Genomic DNA, 19,680 nt, shown 5'->3' on the forward strand with positions numbered 1-19,680 from the left:
TTTGGAACCTTTTGTGTTTATGTGTTTCTGAACAGGGCGCCAGCTCACCTCGGGCCCTTGGGGATCAGTTACTTCAGGACCCAGCAACGTCCTTTCAAGCAGGGGGACACAGCACACAGCAAAGTCTCTAAAGCCTTTCCTTGGTTAAAACAGCAAACTGCAGACCAGCCCCCAGAACACACAGCAAGGGACCGTCCTTCCCTTCAGTCTATTCAGTTATTTCTTCCTTGGCAAAGGTTCCTCTTGAACCATGAAGTAGCTCCAGTCTTGTTCAATCTTGATCAAGCCATTATCCAAAGTACAGGGGCTTCAGCTCGCATAGTTGTATCCCTCAATGGCTTTGATGTCTTTGTGTTACAGGGGGCACTGACCCCTGCTCAAACCAGTTCTGGGTGCCTCCCTACCAGTGAAACCTTATTCCTTTGATTAGTGGGGGTCTGGATTCTCAATCAGCAGAGATGGGACACTTGTTTTATAGCACCAGCCCAGGCCTCTTCACCTCTAGGGCTACTCCTCCCCCTACACTCCAGATCAAGGTCAGCCTGTGCTGTCTCACCTCCTCCCCTGGGTCAAGACATTCCCCAGATCCTATCGCTTTTAAATCCAGCCAGTCAATCCACAACCAGGCAGAGGCACACAGAAATGTTTAAAGCACAAAAACCCAGCCACTTCTGGAAGAGTGGCTTACAAACACATAATGCAAAAACCATCGTCATAAAAAGATGTGTTATTGCAGGGTGAGTTCAGACATACTAAACTTCACCTTTCCATCTTAAGCCTTTGGGAAGATAGGCTGGAAAACATTACACGGCCTTCCAATTCTATTCTAATGGGCAAGATGGCCTTTCAACAGTGAAAACGAAATGGAGATTATTTCACTGCCAGGACATGGTACACACCTTGGTACATGTCTCACCTTTCACATGCACAGAACCCTGTCCAGGGAGTACCCTACGCCAAACATAGGGGTGCCTGATGTGTATGGAAAGGGAAGGGCAGGGTATGGTAAGTGCCTACACTTACCAGAACAACATGGCAGTTTTGGAAACTGTGCGCAGGGCCTGCAATGGCAGGCCTCAGTTCCCTTTTCAAGGCTACTTGAGTGGGTAGCACAATAAGTGCTGCAGGCCCACAAGTAGCATTTGCATTACTAGCCCTGGCACACATAGTGCATTCTACTAGGGACTTCACTAGTAATACAACATACCTATTATGGTCAACCAATTACCATTACACTGTACACAGGGAGCACTTGCACTTTGACACTGGTTAGCAGTGGCAAAGTGTCCGAAGCATCTAAGTTGGCAACAGATGTCAGAAAAAAGGTCTAGGGGAAAAGCAAAAAGTTTAGGGAACTTCAGCCAAAAAGGGCCAAGTCCCACAATAATGATTAAACATATTATGCACTGACCGTATCAAACAAAAACTTGATGTCCTTATTCAGTTCGTCCTGTGTATATCAGACAGCAAACATTAAAAACAATCATTAAAGTTTCCAGTTTATATCCTCCAATACTCAATCAATGTCAACGAAATCTAAGTTCACATAGGTTACATTAAAAACTATCGCCATAGAAAACCTTTAAAGTGCAAAGTGCGAAGTGAAAGTGCAAAAATTAGTAACCTATATATAAGACATTTGTCTTGTAAAGAAATTTTTTGCTTAATGCACAGTACAAAATATGATAATTTATAATTTCCTTGCTAAGCTTCTTAGACATACTGCAGTGGAAATACATTTATAAATCATTTAACATATATATTCTGTTTTGAAAAGCTGGAGGTAATATAGCGCTGGCTTACCTTTCCTTATAATCAGCCCTAAAAAAATGCAGGGGCCAATTACAATGTGGCTTAGAAAGCTCGGATTCCTTTCCAACCTCCTCATTTTGATTGAGGCTGTCTGAAAGGAATCTGACCGGTCATTCTGGCTGGCTTCCGACGGGCTTGGAGAGCCCATCCACCAGTCAGAATGCGGCAAGTAATCTCAAGGGTGGGCCTTTCCGACCTTGAAATTACAATGACAGTTTCTGACATGGTTTCCATGCCGTTCTGTCCGACATGAAAACCATGCCAGAAAGCGTGTCTGGGGGCCCCCGCAGGGCCTCCTTTGGTGTAAGACCTCCGATTGGAGGCAGAAGGGGCACTCATGGTGCCCCCTGTTGATCCCTGCACCCTGTGGCAGGCACCTTGAGGTGCCTGCCATGGGGTGCAGGGAAGAACCGCACCTCTCATTTTACTAGGGGAGCATGCATTACAGCTGGTTTATGGCTGGAATGCATGCTCCCATAGTAAAATATAGGAATGCGACGGGTCGCATCCTAATGGGGCAGTCGGGACCGTCGACCAGGTGTCTGTAGGTCCCATGACAAATGCAGTATCAGGCAGAAGTCATTTCGCCCCACATCATAATGAGCCCCAAGATGCAGAGTGCCATCTGAAAGTACAAAAATATTAACCCTTAAAGATTTTGTCTTAAGAAAATTTGTAGCGTAAAGTGCCATACATGATAAGAAAATTAGTCATTTCCCTACTAAACTTCTTAATCGTACTGCAGCAGAGATAAATTTATAACTGCATTCAGTAAGATACCTTTAATCACTCACGTATACAGTCAGTCACGCACCTACTAAATTATCTATTCAGGCACTAATACACCCACTCATTCTTCAATACACCTTGGCATATATATATATATATAAAACATATTTAAACTTTACAGAAACATACATTCACTGGATGATGTCATCGGTGATGTCATCAGTGATGTCATTTGAGATGTCATCAGTAATGTCACTGACCATGTCAAGAATGATGTAATATATGACATCATCAGCAGTGCATTGCGGGGGTGCGATTTATAATTAGCTGAATTAACTATAACGGATGAATTTCTCTGGTTTTGTACGAGTGAAATGTCCAACTAACTGTAACGTCACTTAAACCTGTGTTTTTTTCTGTGAATTTGAAAGGTTTTTTAAATGCTAATTTCTAACTATAACATCCCTGAAACCTATGGTTTTTTCAGTGAATTTCAAAGGTTTTTTAAATGCTAATTTCTAACTATGCCTACAGAGGTAGGACTTGTCCAGAAAGAGGAAGAAAGGCGCAGAAATAAGCACGAGAAATGCAGAAAGAGGCAACAGAAGTCCAGAAAGACAAAGAAAGGTGCAGAAAGAAGCAAGAGATATGCAGAAAGAACCAACAGAGGTGTTGCAAAGTCATCCTGTGCCCCCAACTTTTTGCTGACTGGTACTGGTGGTAACTGACTCTGTTATGCTGAAAGACACTTAGGGCCCGATTCACAGAACTAACTTAAGACAAAATCCTAAACTTACTACCATTTTCGTATTCCTAGAAGGCACTTACTCATTTTGGTATTCACAGAAGTTAGGAGTCCTAACTTTAGTACTCCTAAATGCCTTCTGTGAATACCGAAAGTCTTAAAATTAGGATTTTTCTCAGTTCAGGAGTCCTAAAGTTAGGACTCCTAACTTTACTACAACTAAATTGAGAAAAATCCTAATTTTAAGACTTTCGGTAGTCACAGAAGGCATTTAGGAGTCCTAACTATACTACTACTAAACTGAGAAAAATCCTAATTTTAAGACTTTCGGTATTCACAGAAGGCATTTAGGAGTCCTAAAGTTAGGAGTCCTAACTATACTACTACTAAACTGAGAAAAATCCTAATTTTAAGACTTTCGGTATTCACAGAAGGCATTTAGGAGTCCTAAAGTTAGGAGTCCTAACTATACTACTACTAAACTGAGAAAAATCCTAATTTTAAGACTTTCGGTATTCACAGAAGGCATTTAGGAGTCCTAAAGTTAGGAGTCCTAACTATACTACTACTAAACTGAGAAAAATCCTAATTTTAAGACTTTCGGTATTCACAGAAGGCATTTAGGAGTCCTAAAGTTAGGACTCCTAACTTCTGTGAATACCGAAATGAGTAAGTGCCTTCTGTGAATACCAAAATGAGTAAGTGACTTCTGTGAATACAACAATGGTAGTAAGTTTAGGATTTTGTCTTAAGTTAGTTCTGCGAATTGGGCCCTGTGAATACAGTGAAAACACCTGCATACACTTGGGTACACCATGGGTTGGGGCAACCCTGTGATTAGCATGACCTCCTCTGTAAGGCCCTAGTATATAATAGAGCAGGGAGATTAAAACTACCTCTAAGTCAGAGGTGCAGAAAGTTGCTTCTTTAAGTAGTAGATAAGGGTGAAAGGGTAAGGAGATTTTTAATGTTATTAAAATGTGATGGAGTGGGGACATTGGGGGGGTGACGCAATTGTATTTAAAGAAATGTTTGATTGCATTCTAGTGAATAATGATTTACAGGATGACGGTGACTGTGAAATTTTGATTTTCCACATCCCAGTGAACAAAAGGACAATACTTGGAGGAACTATTGTTTACAGCCCTCTGGGACACAACTTTCTGTTTACAGCAAAACTGGGCTATAAGCTGTCTCCAGTTGTACCGAAACTCCAAAATTTGCTACCAGTGAGGCATTTTAATGTATATTTTGAAGATCAGGCAGGAAATGAAGGCCCTACAGCTTAAACAATGGGTTATGGGTCCAACACATAAGGCAGGACATATGTTAGACCTACATTTTTCTCATTTGAATTGGGTAACAATCCAATCGTTAGAGCCCATCTTATGGTCCAACCACTTTTTAGTAGATTTCTCTTTTTGCCTACTAGAGAACAGGATGGCAAATTCAAACTCCACCTGTTGGAAATGGCCCTTTTTGCAGGGTTATCCCTAAATTTGCTTCTTCTTCCTATTTTTTCCTGACCTGTGTTTGTTGGCCATAGGACTTTGGGCACTTTACCACTGCTGATTGGTGCTAAAGTGCATATGCTCTCTGTGTAAATTGTTATTGTTATTGGTTATCCATGATTAGCATATTTGGTTTACCAGTAGGTCCCTAGTAAAGTACATTGAGTGTGCCAGAGCTGGTATATCAAATGCTACTAGTGGGCTTGCAGCACTGATTGTGCCACCCACATGAGTAGCCCTGAAAAGATGTCTCAGGCCTGCCACCGACATGCCTGTGCGCAGTTTGTTAACTGTCATGTCGACATGGCAAGTGCACCCACTTGCCAGACCCTAACCTTCCCTTTTCTTACATATAGGGCACCCCTATGGTAGGCCCAAGGTACCCCCCTGGGCAGGGTGCAGTGTATGTGAAAGGTAGAACATGTACCGGTATGTGTAACATTTCCTGAGAGTGAAATACTGCCAATTTCTTTTTTCAGTATTGAAAGGCTATCTTGCCCCACAGGATAGAATGGGGAATGCTTTGTGACATTTTACAAGCATATCTTCCCATAGGGATAAAATAGAAAAATGGAGTTTGGTATCCCTGAACTCAGAATTTGATAACACATATTTTAGTAAAGATGTTTTTTAAATTGTGTGTTTGAAAATACAACTTTTAGAAAGTGGCTATTTCTTGTTCAACCATCCTGTGTGCCTCTGTCTGTTTGTGGATTGATGGTCTTGTTTTGGAGTTACAGGAGCTGGGGGTGCAGTGGCTCCGGGAGTCTGGATGAGTCAGCACTAGGCTGAATAGGCCTGATCTGCATTTGGAGTGGGGTGGAGGAGTAGCACCTGTACCTGAATAGGGCTGTGCCTGCCTTCCACAATGCTGGCTCCATCCCCCCTGTGGTGTGTCAGGAGCCAAGGCTCACAATGGCAATGGATGTTGCTGTTCACTGGTAGAGTGCCCCCAGAACTGGTTTGAACTGGGCTCAGAGCCCCTTGCAGAAGGAGAACAAAGACATTTTGGGGTATAAGTATTAGACCTAAAACCCCTGAACTTTAGATCATTCCTGGAATTCAAGAGGAACCTTTGCCAAGGAGAAGAGCTGGAGAGACTGAGGAGAAGGACTGCCCTTGCTGTGTGTCTGGGGTTGGCCTGCAGTTGTTGTCTCTGCCAAGGAAAGGAGAAGGACTTTGCTGTGTGCTGTGTCCCCTGCTTGAAGGAGATCTCCAAGGGCCTGAAGTGTGCTGGCCTCCTGTTCTGAAGTCTCAGGGACTCAAAGACTCCCCTACCCCCTGCTCCCCTGAACTCTCCTGCTGTGAGTTCTGAGATGCCAAGAGGTGCCTGTGCCAGTTTTGAGCCTCTGGAGGTTGTTGCTGCTGTTGGGAGCTGGAAGAAAGAAGAAATTCAAGGAACTACAGAAATTGACTCATCACTCTTCTTGGGGCTGTTTTCCCTGCGCATCTCCACAGTGCGAGAATAATTTTCACACATCGCCGTGCCACTGCGGAAACCGCGGCAGCGCCTGTTACCACTGCAAAAATCGAAGCATTGAGGGATCGCAGCTGAAGAGGACAGACGCAGCACCACTTGACGCTGCCACATCGATCACCAACGCATCCCGGATTTCCACGCATCATGCCTGTTTTGTGAGTACCTGTCCACATTTTTTTAATACCAAAATCATGTCCATACATTCAGCATTTAGGGTTCAACCATCCTCAGAAAGTGAACTATTGAAGATTGCTACAGTACATCTGTAAGCCACCTCCAACTGGGGGGAGTTTGCCGATTTAACAGTTGAACTGGTGTAAAGTGGAATGGAAATTGTGAGGTGTGGATCCACACTTGACTTTTGCCCCCACTTTGTTTATTCTCTCTTAATCCCTGTAATTGCACCTCAGGCAACACTTCTCCTAAATAAATCTTTGAAGGAGGCAGAGTTCCAACAGGTTGGAAGCAGGCCTTAGTTGTGCCATTGGAGGCAAAGTTCCATCAGTTAGGAAGCAGGCCTTAGTTGTGCCATTAGCTAAGAAAGAAGGGGTGGATGCTTCCAGACTCTTCAACTATCGCCCCAGTTCATTGACACCTTATTTGGCTACGGTACTGGAGTGATTAATTAACACTCAATTTCTCCAATATCTATATAGTAATAACATCCTGGATCTTGCTCAAACAGGATTCAAGGCAAAGAACAGTACAGAAACGAACTTACTTGCGGTGACTGACAATATTAGGTCATTAATAAATCAAGGCAAATCAGTGCTTTTAATACTTTTAGACCTGTTAGCAGCCTTCGATACTATCTCTCACCGACATTTACTTTGAAGGCTGCATAAAATCAGTCTATATTCAGCCACTTTGCCCTGGTTCCACTGTTTCCTAAGCAAACGGTAGCAATCTGTATAGTTTCCGCTTTTTAGATCCAGCCCCAATGATTTGTACTGTGGAGTCCCTCAGGGCTCATCCCTGAGCTCCGCATTGTTCCATGTTTATCTAGCACCATGGCAAACATTGTAAAATAGAGGATTTGAGATCATTATGTATGCTAATGACACTCAACTAATTATCTCCATTGACTACAAGTAAGTTAAGACAAAGGATAATCTAGTTGAGTGTCTTTCTGAGATAGTAGAGTGCATATCCACTGTCTAAAACTAAATGATGACAAATCCCTAGAAAGCGGTCAAAAACCTGGGCTTTCTTATTGCCAATACCCTGTCCCTGCAAGAACAAGTAACCAGGGTTTAAGTGATTTATTTTGGGTTGATCGGTATCATTTGGAAATTATTCCGATGGATTCCAATAGTTTGGAGAAGGAACATAATCCAAGCCTCAATCCTGAGTAGGCTATATTATGGAAATGCATTCTATGAGTACCTGTTTACATGGCTCCAGACTATTCAAACCACAACTGCTAAACTTATTTGTGATAAAATCAATGAGAGCTCAGAACTGGTCTTCATTGATTAACTCCACTGGCTTTTGGTCGGTAAATGAACTATTTTTAAGCTAATGTTCCAATACGCACAAGGCAATGGAAATTGCCTTACATTAATGTTGAATGGAGCCAACTTTCACAAACAGGCACAGAACCTCAGGTCAGCCAAAAAGGCTCTGATATCTAGCAGAAGAATAAAAAATCCTGGCTGGGCGGCCATTCTTTTGACTTTTTAGCCTCCACTCACTGGAACAACCTCCCTCAGAATTTAAGCACTGGCTCAGATCTGCTGACATTTTGGAAAAATTGAAGATGTGGCTATACCCACTCTAGGTCCACAATCAGAACCAGTAATGATAAAGTATAGTACTGGGAAATCTCTCTGGGGATGAATTGTGTGCTTTATAAACACCTAATACAAACACAAAAAGGTGAATAATTTAATATTTCAAATATATAGTAAATTACATATAATTACTTTTTTATTTATTTTTTCTGGTGTGTGATCGGTGCTGTTTTCGGTAGGTCAACACTTTCTCAATGTTGTAGTATTTTCTTATAGTAAGTACATGTAAAGAGATAAAAGTTGAAGTGTTTTGTTAATTATTTGTTATTTTGCAATTTTAGTTTTAAATGAAAACTAAGGTTTAGTTCAACTATAATTTTTACTCACTTTGCAAGGTAGTTGTCAAGGTGTATGTATTTCTGTTTTCAGGATCTGTTCAGAGAATGCAAACAAGTTTCTTCTTCTTGCAGCTTTTGTCATTTTTAGTGTATTAAGTTGATACAATTTGTGTGCCTTTTATATTGCTGAATTAATTGTTTGTGTGATGTTATTGGTTAAGTTTGTTTATAGTTTAATTTTATTGGTTAGTTTGGTTTTGAATTTTTTTACTCAGTTTTGTCCTTGTATGGTTAATATGGTAAATGCTAATTTATGTTTTCTTTATAATGTTTAATATGTATGTTACCACTTTTGAATATATATATATATATATCTCCACACAAACACATCTGAGGTGGAGCCCCGACCCTTCAGGGCGGCCTCTTACCGCGGGCACGGAGAAGCCCGTCAAATCATCACACTAATGAAGCAAGCAGAGAGGCCCAATACTGAGGAAAGAGGCTTTATTCGGGGTCATGCGGCATTTTGAAAGCTTCCCATACTCCATCATGTTTCGGCGGGTAGGCCTTGATCACGGAAGGAAGCCAACCACCAAGTGCGTCAATGCACGCATTTTAAATGTCTTAGTCACGTGACTATCTGTGAGCCTACATATTCCATGATACACTCAGAGCATTTCTATGATGCTGGCTACATAATCAGACAGTTCTTATTCTTGTGGCACAGCTGATGCCGAGCTCACTGAGTTTTGCCGGTGCACTTGATCTTTAAATATCATGCAGTCACGTGAATGTATATTATAGCAAATGCTTAATGTTCTTAGTCTCCGTCCAAAACCTCGAATCCCCAGCACGATCAGTGTGGAAGTTCTCCACACCGAATCCCTTCCAACGCTGCACTGCAATTCGCTGTGTTAGCTTTACATTCGTAGGTTCCAGTTTAGCGAGTGGGTCATGCTCCATAATTAGACATCCACACAAACACCTCCGACATGGAGCCCCCGACCCTTCAGGGCAGCCTCTTACGGCGGGCACAGAGAAGCCCGTCAAATCATCACACCAATTAAGCAAGCACAGAGGCCCAATAATGAAGAAAGAGGCTTTATTTGGGGTCATGCGGCATTTTGAAAGCTTCCCATACTCCAACAAGTTTCGGCGGATAGGCCTTGATCAAGGAAGGAAGCCAACCACCAAGTGCGTCAATGCACGCATTTTAAATGTTTTAGTCACGTGACTATCTGTGAGCCTACATATTCCATGATGCACTCGGAGCATTTCTATGATGCTGGATACATAATCAGACAGTTCTTATTCTTGTGGCACAGCTGATGCCGAGCTCACTGAGTTTTGCCGGTGCACTTGATCTTTAAATATCATGCAGTCACATGAATGTATATTATAGCAAATGCTTAATGTTCTTAGACTCCATCCACAACCTCGAATCCCCAGCACGATCAGTGTGGAAGTTCTCTACAACTTCTCCACACCGAATCCCTTCCAATGCTGCACTGCAATTTGCTGTGTTAGCTTTACCTTCGTAGGTTCCAGTTTAGCGAGTGGGTCATGCTCCATAATTAGACATCCACACAAACACCTCCGGCATGGATATATATATCCAAAGAACAACTGCAACTTGACTCGGGAACAACAATCCTGATGAAAAATCACAGTGCTGGCACTCATGTAAATTGAAAAGCGTATGTTTTATTCACACATGGCAGCAATAATCCCTATATATATATTGTGTTGTGCAAGTGGGACGTAAGACTCAGACAACAGTGTTTTATTTTGTATTGCTTTTATTTTTACACTTACATCTGTCATAAAGGATCTCTTGATCTTCTTCTTCTCCCTTTTCAGTTGCTTGGAAGTTGAGACCACTGGGATAGTGCTCACCCCTCAGATGAAGGAGAATTGCCACAGGTAAGTGAACAAGTGAGGATTTGTTATACCTTTACTTTCACGGTTTGGGGTATGTGAGGGATTAACACCAGTTTGTGCCCTCATGCCACTGTCTCCATCACTAAGTGAACATAAAATTGAAGCATACACAGGTTTTCTCCACCTGCTTTTCTGTTCTTGCAGTTGGGGAATATAATCCACAAGACAGCCCAGTTGACCTCACTACACAAAAATTAGGGATAGTTCTCTCTATCCTTAACTCAAAATCAAAATAAGAAAAAAGAAAAAAGAAACTTATCACCAAATGATGCAGTGCCACACCTCATGTCATGGATTTGTGTCTGTCGTGGTGGCGCAACGAGCCGATTATGGCTTGTGCCCCTTTTTGGATTTGCTTAGATACAGGAAGTTGTTTTTAGTGTGTATATCCGATATGCGACTGGATACTGGAAGGGCATGAATCTCTATTCCTCCCGAGCCCTGGCAGTCACCTACCGTATCTCCCTAGGGGTCAAACCTGTACCTGGGAAAGAGACACTCCTCCAAGACCAGTGCCGGGTGCTGCATGCTACTTCCTAGCTGCTCTTTCACCTCATACAGTCATCTCTTTCCCAGGTGGCCCTCTCTGGGCTCCCAGAGTCGTCCGTCTCTCCCTCCTCCTCAATGCCAAGTGCTGCAGTCTCCCTTTCTCCATTCCTTCAGTGTTCAGCTGAACAGGAATCCCCTGCAGCCTCCTCGCATCGACCCCATGACTTTCTTCACTTTCAAATTTAAAGGCATCGAGTCTCATATACTCAAGGCTAGTCTCCCTCCGATTCCGGCCCTCATGAGTAAAAAAGGGACTTCCGAATGTCCCTCTCTCTACTGCCTGATCTTGAGCCTGTTGGTGCAAATAAAAAACAGATGAATAAACGGTTGAGGAAGAGTCACCCATATATATATATATATATATATATATATATATATATATATATATATATTCACTGAAAAAACCATAGGTTTCACACACGTTATAGTTAGGAATTAGCATTTAAAAAACCTTGCAAATTCACTTAAAAAACCCATAGGTTTCACACATGTTATAGTTAGTAGGACATTTCACTCGTGAAAAACCAATGAAATTCCCCCGTTATAGTTAGTGCAGGCAACTATAACTCACGCGACCGCAATCCTCTGCTGATGACGTCAGATATTACATCACTGTATTTAGACACTTATTTACCCATGTCTTCTTCCATTAATTTTTAGCTATACATATATTACAAATATTTTTTTTTCAGAAAAACACATATGTCATCAGTGATGTAATATCTGACGTCATCAGCAGAGGATTGCGGTCGCGTGAGTGATAGTTGCCTGCACTAACTATAACGGGGGAATTTCATTGGTTTTTCACGAGTGAAATGTCCTACTAACTATAACATGTGTGAAACCTATGGGTTTTTTAAGTGAATTTGCAAGGTTTTTTAAATGCTAATTCCTAACTATAACGTGTGTGAAACCTATGGTTTTTTCAGTGAATTTGTACGGTTTTTTAAATGCTAAGTTTTTAAAAAAAAAAGATTTTTGACGTGCGCGCACGGTACGCGTAGTCGCGGAATCGTTACGCGAAGTCCGCGGAATTTTTCCGTTTACGCCGTGCGCGTACGCTACGCGCATTCCTCGATTTTTAAAAAAAAACGTACAATTCATTTTTGCCCTTGGGGGTCCTTCTGGCCCCCTGACAAAGGCTAGGGGGTCAGGAACTGTCCACCCTGCCCCCTTTTCACGTTCTCCACCTTTGTTTTTCACCCCCTCAGACTGCGAGAGACAAAATGGCGGCCGACATTTCCTGGTTTCGACCGATTCGAATGTTTGCTAAGATCTAACAACCAATCAGAATCGCGCTCGTGCACGGCGGCGTGCGCGTACGGTAAGCTTACGGTACGCGCTCGGAGCGCGCCTATAGATATATATATTGATTTAAATGCTATTTTCTCAGGAAATACTGAACAGATTTACACAAGACCTTCAAAAGGCACATCCCTGACCTGAGGGCTACCTCTCTGCCAAATTTCAAGTAATTCTGTTCAGCCGTTCGGGCTGTAGCTCGGACTAAAGGTCCTATGGAAAAATGCATGGGGAAAATGCGTTTTGGGACCCCCCTTTTTCTCAGCCCCCGCTTGACGAATCCCCCCGAGACTTTCAGGGAAGGAGCGGAGCGGAGCGCCCCACCTATTTTGAGAATTTCGCGAGGATACGTCAATCGGCGCCAAAGTTATTCCAAATAGAATGTTGCGGATTTCCTATGGAAACACGATCCTAACTATAACTATCTACTGGCGACCGCCAGTAGATAATATATATATATAATATATATATATATATATATATATATATATATATATATATATATATATATATATATATATATATATATATATTCACTGAAAAAACCATAGGTTTCACACATGTTATAGTTAGCGGAAATTTTACTGATAAAAAACCAATGAAATTCCCCCGTTATAGTTAGTGCAGGCAACTATAACTCACGCGACCGCAATCCTCTGCTGATGCTAATACTGTATTTAGACACTTATTTGCCCATGTCTTCTTCCATAAATTTTTAGCTATACATAGATTACAAATATTTTTTTTTCATAAAGACACATATGTCATCAGCAGAAGATTGCGGTCGCGTGAGTTATAGTTGCCTGCACTAACTATAACGGGGGAATTTCATTGGTTTTTTATCAGTAAAATTTCCGCTAACTATAACATGTGTGAAACCTATGGTTTTTTCAGTGAATTTGCAAGGTTTTTTAAATGCTAATTCCTAACTATAACGTGTGTGAAACCTATGGTTTTTTCAGTGAATTTGTACGGTTTTTTAAATGCTAAGTTACTTTACGCCATTCGTGGCGTGCGCGCCCACTTAACGCAGTTCGTTCCGTGCGCGCACGGTGCGCTTCGTGCACCGTGCGCGCACAGTGAGCACGCGGTGCGCTTCGCGCACCGCGCGCCCACTTTACGCAGTTAGTGCCGTGCACGCACGGTGGGCACGCGGTGCGATGACAAAGCAAGAAAGCACGTCAACAAATCTGTTTCTGCTTTCCTCCGTGACTATGGTATGGGTGCCATTTACCACAACAACTTGCGTTATGACATGCAAGACATTTATAGAGGAGATGGTGTGCACTTCAATGATGAAGGGAACAGAGTCTTCCTCTTGAACCTTAGACTCTGCATCGGTACTTACTTGTAGGTACCACTAAAAAATCATTTCATAAACACAACGGCTCTTTTTAGAGCCCCCTAATATCTAAACACTTAAATCTGATTTTCATTTTTTTTTTTTTTTTTTCCTACCGTACGCTTACCGTAAGCTTACCGTACGCGTACCCCGTGATTTTTTTTAAAATCAATAAATGTTTTCTTTGTACTTTTCTGTCCTTCTTTGACCCCCTTACAAATGTTAGGGGGTCTGTAACTCTCCTCATTGCCCCCTTTCCTTGTTTTCACTCTTTTTTTTCAGAGTGAAATACACAAAATGGCGGCCGCCGCTTCCTGGTTTCGGCCGATTCGAATGTTTACTAAGATCTAAGAGCCAATCAGAATCGCGCTCGCGCACGCCACCGTACGCTTACCGTAAGCGTACGGTAAGCGTACCGTAAGCGGGCTCAGATATATATATTGATTTAAAGGCTATTTTCTCAGAATCTACTGAACAGATTTACACCAAACCTACAAAAGGCACTTCCTTGACCTAGGGACTACCTCTCTGCCAAATTTTGAGTAATTCTGTTCAGCCGTTCGGGCTGTAGCTCGTTTTAAAGGTCCTATGGAAAAATGCATGGGAAAAACGCGTTTTGGGACCCCCCTTTTATCTCAGCCCCCGCTTGACGGATCCCCCCGAGATTTTCAGGGTAGGAGCGGAGCGTAGCGCCCCACCTATTTTGAGAAATTCGCGAGGATTCGTCGACCGGCGCCAAAGTTATTCAAAATAGAATGTTGAGGTTTTCCTATGGAAACGTGGTCCTAACTATAACTACCTACTGGCGACCGCCAGTAGGTAATATATATATATATATATATATATTTCTACTATGTCTATGGTTTAGTGAAAAATCCCCCCTCATGTGACCTCCCCATGTGATGTGATACGTAGCTTGCACTAGCACTTTAAATATGTGGCTCTACGAGCACAACGCTGTCATGTGATCAAGGCTCTAGGAGAGCCGAAACGTTATGGCCGTCGCTCTGGGCAAATAAATGGATATATTGCACCTTAATCTGGTTCGTGTGCTACTTCGCAAGCGGCAGAAGGAGTGTGAAGCTGGTGGAGGTGGTTACATTTGATATATATATATATATAATTACCTACTGGCAATCACCCGGGGGAGCCAATCCCGGTGGCAATAATATTATGTGAATGGGGGGCCCAGAGGGGCCCCCCAGCCCCAGGTACCGCCACCCCTGGGGCTTTATAAAATTATGTATGGGGCCTCACAGACCCCCAGCCCCAGAGACCGCTTCAATATTCATCGGTGGGGGGCTCAAAGGCCCCCCCAAGCCCCAGGGACCGTCACCCCGGGCTTCTTTAGAATATATGCAGGGGGCTCATGGCTCCCCATAGCCCCGGGGACGGCCACCCCCTGGGGCTTTTCACGTGCAAGCGTCACGTAAAGTAATACGTATGTGTCGCGTATGTGCCTGGAGTCGCGTACCGGTCGGATAACGATCGCGAACGCAAATACGCACCCATCGCACATCCTACGCGTATCCTACACAACAATCCTGAAATGGCGGCTAGGTTCCATGCAGTGATCGAAAAAGGTACACTTTGGGTGCGCGACTCCCAAAAACAATTTGAAAAAGAAAAAACAATAAAGAAAATAATATAAATATATTCAAAAAAATATATAGAACAAAAAAAACAGAGTTTCAATATTTAAAATGTTTTCTTTTTTCCATTTATATTAAAAATATATAATGTAATTTAAAAAATAAAATATGTAAAAATAAATAGTCAAAAAAATGTAGAAAATCAGTATCAAAAAAATAAATATAACTATTATTACATTTAAAAATTGTCATTTAAGAAATCTTTGAAATTCACTGAAAAAACCATAGGTTTCAGACATGTTATAGTTAGGAATTAGCATTTAAAAAACCTTTGAAATTCACTGAAAAAACCATAGGTTTCAGACATGTTATAGTTAGGAATTAGCATTTAAAAAACCTTTGAAATTCACTGAAAAAACCATAGGTTTCAGACATGATATAGTTAGGAATTAGCATTTAAAAAACCTTAGAAATTCACTGAAAAAACCATAGGTTTCAGGGGTGTTATAGTTAGCTGGAAATTTCACTCGTACAAAACCATTGAAATTCCTTTGTTATAGTTTGTTCTACTAACTATAACTCGCACGCCTGCAATCCACTGCTGATGATGTCACATATTACATCATTCATGGCTCCGGGGGCAATGAGGAATTATATAGCTGGTTTCTCTCCTAAACAGGGAGCGTTGACATGCGTGAATCCACTAGTTTTATTTGCTCTTGTAAATTGCAGAGCTTATCTTTAAGAATGAAACTCATTCCTTAAAATAAAAAGAAGCATATAACTTTATAAACAAATAAGGTAAAATAAACGCTGTCTGCATGTAGTCCTTGCCTGGCAACAATGCGACTGGGACCCTGGTGGAGGTAGGGGAAGGCGGAGTACTCGATCAGCACCTCACTTGCGCAGGCAAGTCCACACCACCCCCAGCAGCCTTTGCCCCCGCAGCCTACAGTCAAATTGCTAAAACATGACCTGGGGTTACCTCGCCCTCTGCCTGCTATTCACTTGCAGCGCTTTGCATGGACCCGGTCTCCGGGCTCTTCCCCTTTGGACAGCCCGAGTTCTTGTACAAGAGAAGCAACTGCGAGCCCATCCCGGTGTTGTGTAATATCTGGTATCCCCTTGGGATCTGGTATCCCCTGTTCTTCGGCCGTCTTCGGAGAATTAACTCAGCCCGAACAGGATCAGACAGAAGCAGTCGATCTCTGCTCGGGCTGAGTTCAGGGATACACGATTTCATGGGATACCAGACGTTTCTTTAATACAGAAGCCACTGCTGCAAGTGCAGGGATACACGATTTCTTGGGATACCAGCCAGGCTCACGCTATAAATTATCTCACGTTTCTTTAATGCTGGAGCCACTGCTGCACAAAAGACAGGAAGCAAGTCGCAGTCGCAAGTAGTTTAAAGACCAAAGGTTAAATAAATGAAAATGATATGCTTACACAGAGTCGGAGTGAAAGAATGGAATTTATTTTCCAAGCAAATCGCAACTAGTACAAAGAAAGGTGAAATTAATGAAAATTAAATAAATGCACCCACGGGTCGGAGTGAAGGAATGGAATTTTTAATTTTTAAGCAAATCGCAAGTAGTACAAAGAAGGAAACGTAAAATAAATAAAAATTAAACATATTCGTGGAGTTAGAGTGGAAGAATGGAATTTTATTGTTTAAGCAATCGCAAGTAGTACATAGAAGGAAACGTAAAATAAATAAATATTAAACATATGCATGGAGTCTGAGTGAAAGAATGGAATTTTTATTTTTGAAGTGTTGGAATCACATTGTAAATTAAAACATGAGGAGAAAGAATGACAGAAGAGGGAACACAGCTGCCAAGGTTTTCAATACTGTGTGTGACATTCTCATAATTTCAGTGTAATTATGAGTGACATTTCAACAACTGTGAGTGACTTTCTCGCAAGCAAAGTTAAGTGATAAAGATGAGGCAAGCATTTAAATATCAGAAATGACACCCATTTCACCAAAGAGAAACTCTAAGAATTCTTAAAATTACTGCAAAGCACCAGATATGGAAGGACACTAACCTAGTACTCGCAAGCCGCCCCAGACAGCATCAAGGGCATTGGCAAGGCTCAGGAGAGTGAGGCGCACACCTTACAGCCAGCCAGGATGCTGTTTGTTTCAAAGATAGTATGGTTTAATCAATCCGCATAAAAATGATAACTAAGGAGTGCAGCTGAGCGGTGTCAGCCCGGTTGGCATGCCACTATCTGCCCCACCCCGCAGCACCAGATCACACCAGCAGGCTGCAGCTGTACCAGAGCTTCAGAAAACACCAGGCTCGTAAGTGACACAGCTGCTGGCCATGCTGAAAGTTGGACCGGCACCATTACCGCTTCACCTCATTACCATAACCAGGTATCAAGTTGTCGATGCTATCAATCAATCAATCATTCAGGGGTTTATAAAGCGCACTACTCGCCCGCAAGGGTCTCAAGGCGCTAGGGGGGAGGGGAGGCAGCTCTGGATCAGTCGAAGAGCCAACTCTTGAGGTATTTCCTGAACCTGTGCAGGGTCGGGGAGCGTCTGATGTTCATGGGTAGCTCGTTCCAGGTCTTGCCTGCGATGTGCGAGAAGGATCTCTCGCCTGTTCTGTTTCTGCGGATGTGGGGGACCTCAGCCAGGGCAAGGTCAGCGGAGCGCAGATTCCTCTTGGGTACGTGGAAGGAAACTCTCGTTATTTGGGTCTGATGTTGTAGAGGGATCTGTAGGCTTGGGTGAGGAGTTTGAAAGTGACCCTTTTCTCGATGGGGAGGCAGTGGAGGTCTCGTAGGTGTTGGGTCATGTGTTCGTGGCGCGGTGTACCGAAGATGAGTCTGGCTGCGGCGTTCTGGATGGTTTGGAGTCTGTGTTAGAGAGTTCTGTTCATTCGGCGTATAGGGCATTGCCGTAGTCCAGTCTGCTGGTTATGAGTGCGTGGGTGACGGTCTTTCTGCAGTCGGGGGGGATCCACTTGAAGGTCTTGTGGAGGATGAGCAGGCAGTTGAAACTGGTGGAGGTGACGGCGTTGATCTGGCGGTTCATGAAGAGGGAGGAGTCGAGGATGATGCCGAGGTTTCGTGCGTGGTCTGTCGGAGTGGGTGGGTTTCCGAGGGCAGGGGGCCACCAGGTGTCGTCCCAGGCGGAGGTGTGGAGTCCGAGGATGAGGACCTCGGTCTTCTCGGAGTTGAGCTTCAAGCAGCTGTCCTTCATCTAGCTGCCAGATTCTTCATTCCTTCCTGGAAATAGAGTCTGGTGTCTTCTGGGTTCTTCGTGAGTGAGCTCGGTGTCGTCGGCGTAGGATACAATGCTGAGCCCATGCTGTCTAACGATGGAGGCGAGGGGGGCCATGTAGATGTTGAAGAGCGTGGGGCTGAGCGATGATTCCTGGAGTACTCCGCAGTTGATGTTGGTGGGTGCGGAGAGCAAGGGAGGGAGTCTGATCCTCTGGGTTCTGAGTGAGAGAAAGGATTGGATCCAGTTGAGGGCGGCTCCTTGTAGGCCTGCGTTGTGAAGTCTGGCTGCAAGAGTGCGATGTGAAACGGTGTCAAAGGCTGCGGAGAGGTCTAGAAGGATGGGGGCTGCAGTGTGTCCCTGGTCTAGTAGCCTGTGGATGTCGTCCGTGGTGGCGAGTTTGGGCGGTCTCGGTGCTGTGGTTGCTGCGGAATCCAGACTGGGAGGCGTCTAGGATGGAGTTCTCTTCGATGAAGGTGGTCAGCTGGGCATTCACGAGTCTCTCAGTGACTTTGGCCGCGAAGGGGAGGAGAGAGACAGGTCGGTAGTTTTTCAGGTCAGTTGGGTCGGCAGTGGGTTTCTTGAGGAGGAGTTTAACCTCTGCCCGCTTCCAGTCGTCTGGGAAGATGCCGGACCTAAAGGAGGCGTTGATGGCGAGTCCTATTTCGGGAGCGATGGTGGTGGCGGCCCTGTGGAATATGTGTGGTGGGCAGGGGTCCATTGAGGCTCCTGAGTGGGTTTTCTTCATAGTGGCAGCGATGTGTTCGGTGGTGGTGGGTTCCCAGGCCATGAGGGTTGGCTTGGCAGTGGCGTTGGGGGGGGGTGGGTGTTTTCCGTCGTCTTTTCGCTGAAGTTGTCGTAGAGGGCCTTGATCTTCAGGTGGAAGTATGAGCTTCCGGGGCCGGACTCACTCCGCAAGGCAAGCGCCAACAGACTCAGGCTCTAGGGAGGCTGCATCCATCCTGGTGATTGCTCCCTAGGGCTCAGCTTCCAGTTTAGCTTGTTTATGTGTAGACCGCACTCACCTGCGGCAGTCCCGTGGGCAGGGGTGTGCCCGGGCAGTCCTGTGTGAAAGGGAAGTATGGAAGCGGGGATGCTGGGATGCTGGGTGGAGAGTGGGTGAGTGTATGGGTTTCTCTGGTGTTTTTGGAGGGTGTGTGGGAAAGATTACAGGTGTAGGCAGGTGTCTAACGCAGGGTCCCTTACTTCTTGTGGCGGTACAGATAACTGCTGTTTATCTGCTGTGAAGCGCCGGCGGTGCAGCATGCCCTTTTGCGGGGTTAGGTGCTAAGTGCAGACACCTTCATCCCTGTGGCGCCCATTACCTACTGAGTGCGTGAGTATAATCCCTAACTTTTTTTCTGG

At 43.8% G+C, this 19,680-nt stretch overlaps 1 protein-coding gene and 1 pseudogene across 1 annotated transcript in view; one reads left to right on the forward strand and one right to left on the reverse strand.

The window, feature by feature from the left end:
* CNTNAP2 (contactin associated protein 2) overlaps positions 1 to 19,680 on the reverse strand; it is a 2,761,105-nt gene that overhangs the window by 269,954 nt on the left and 2,471,471 nt on the right. The gene's annotated exons all lie outside the window — the stretch shown is intronic.
* The window catches only part of LOC146789415 (secreted frizzled-related protein 2-like), a 72,406-nt pseudogene continuing 68,770 nt past the window's right edge, over positions 16,045 to 19,680 (forward strand).

This window comes from Triturus cristatus, chromosome 10 (assembly GCF_964204655.1).
Source record: "Triturus cristatus chromosome 10, aTriCri1.1, whole genome shotgun sequence".
NCBI classification, from domain to species: Eukaryota; Metazoa; Chordata; class Amphibia; order Caudata; family Salamandridae; genus Triturus; species Triturus cristatus.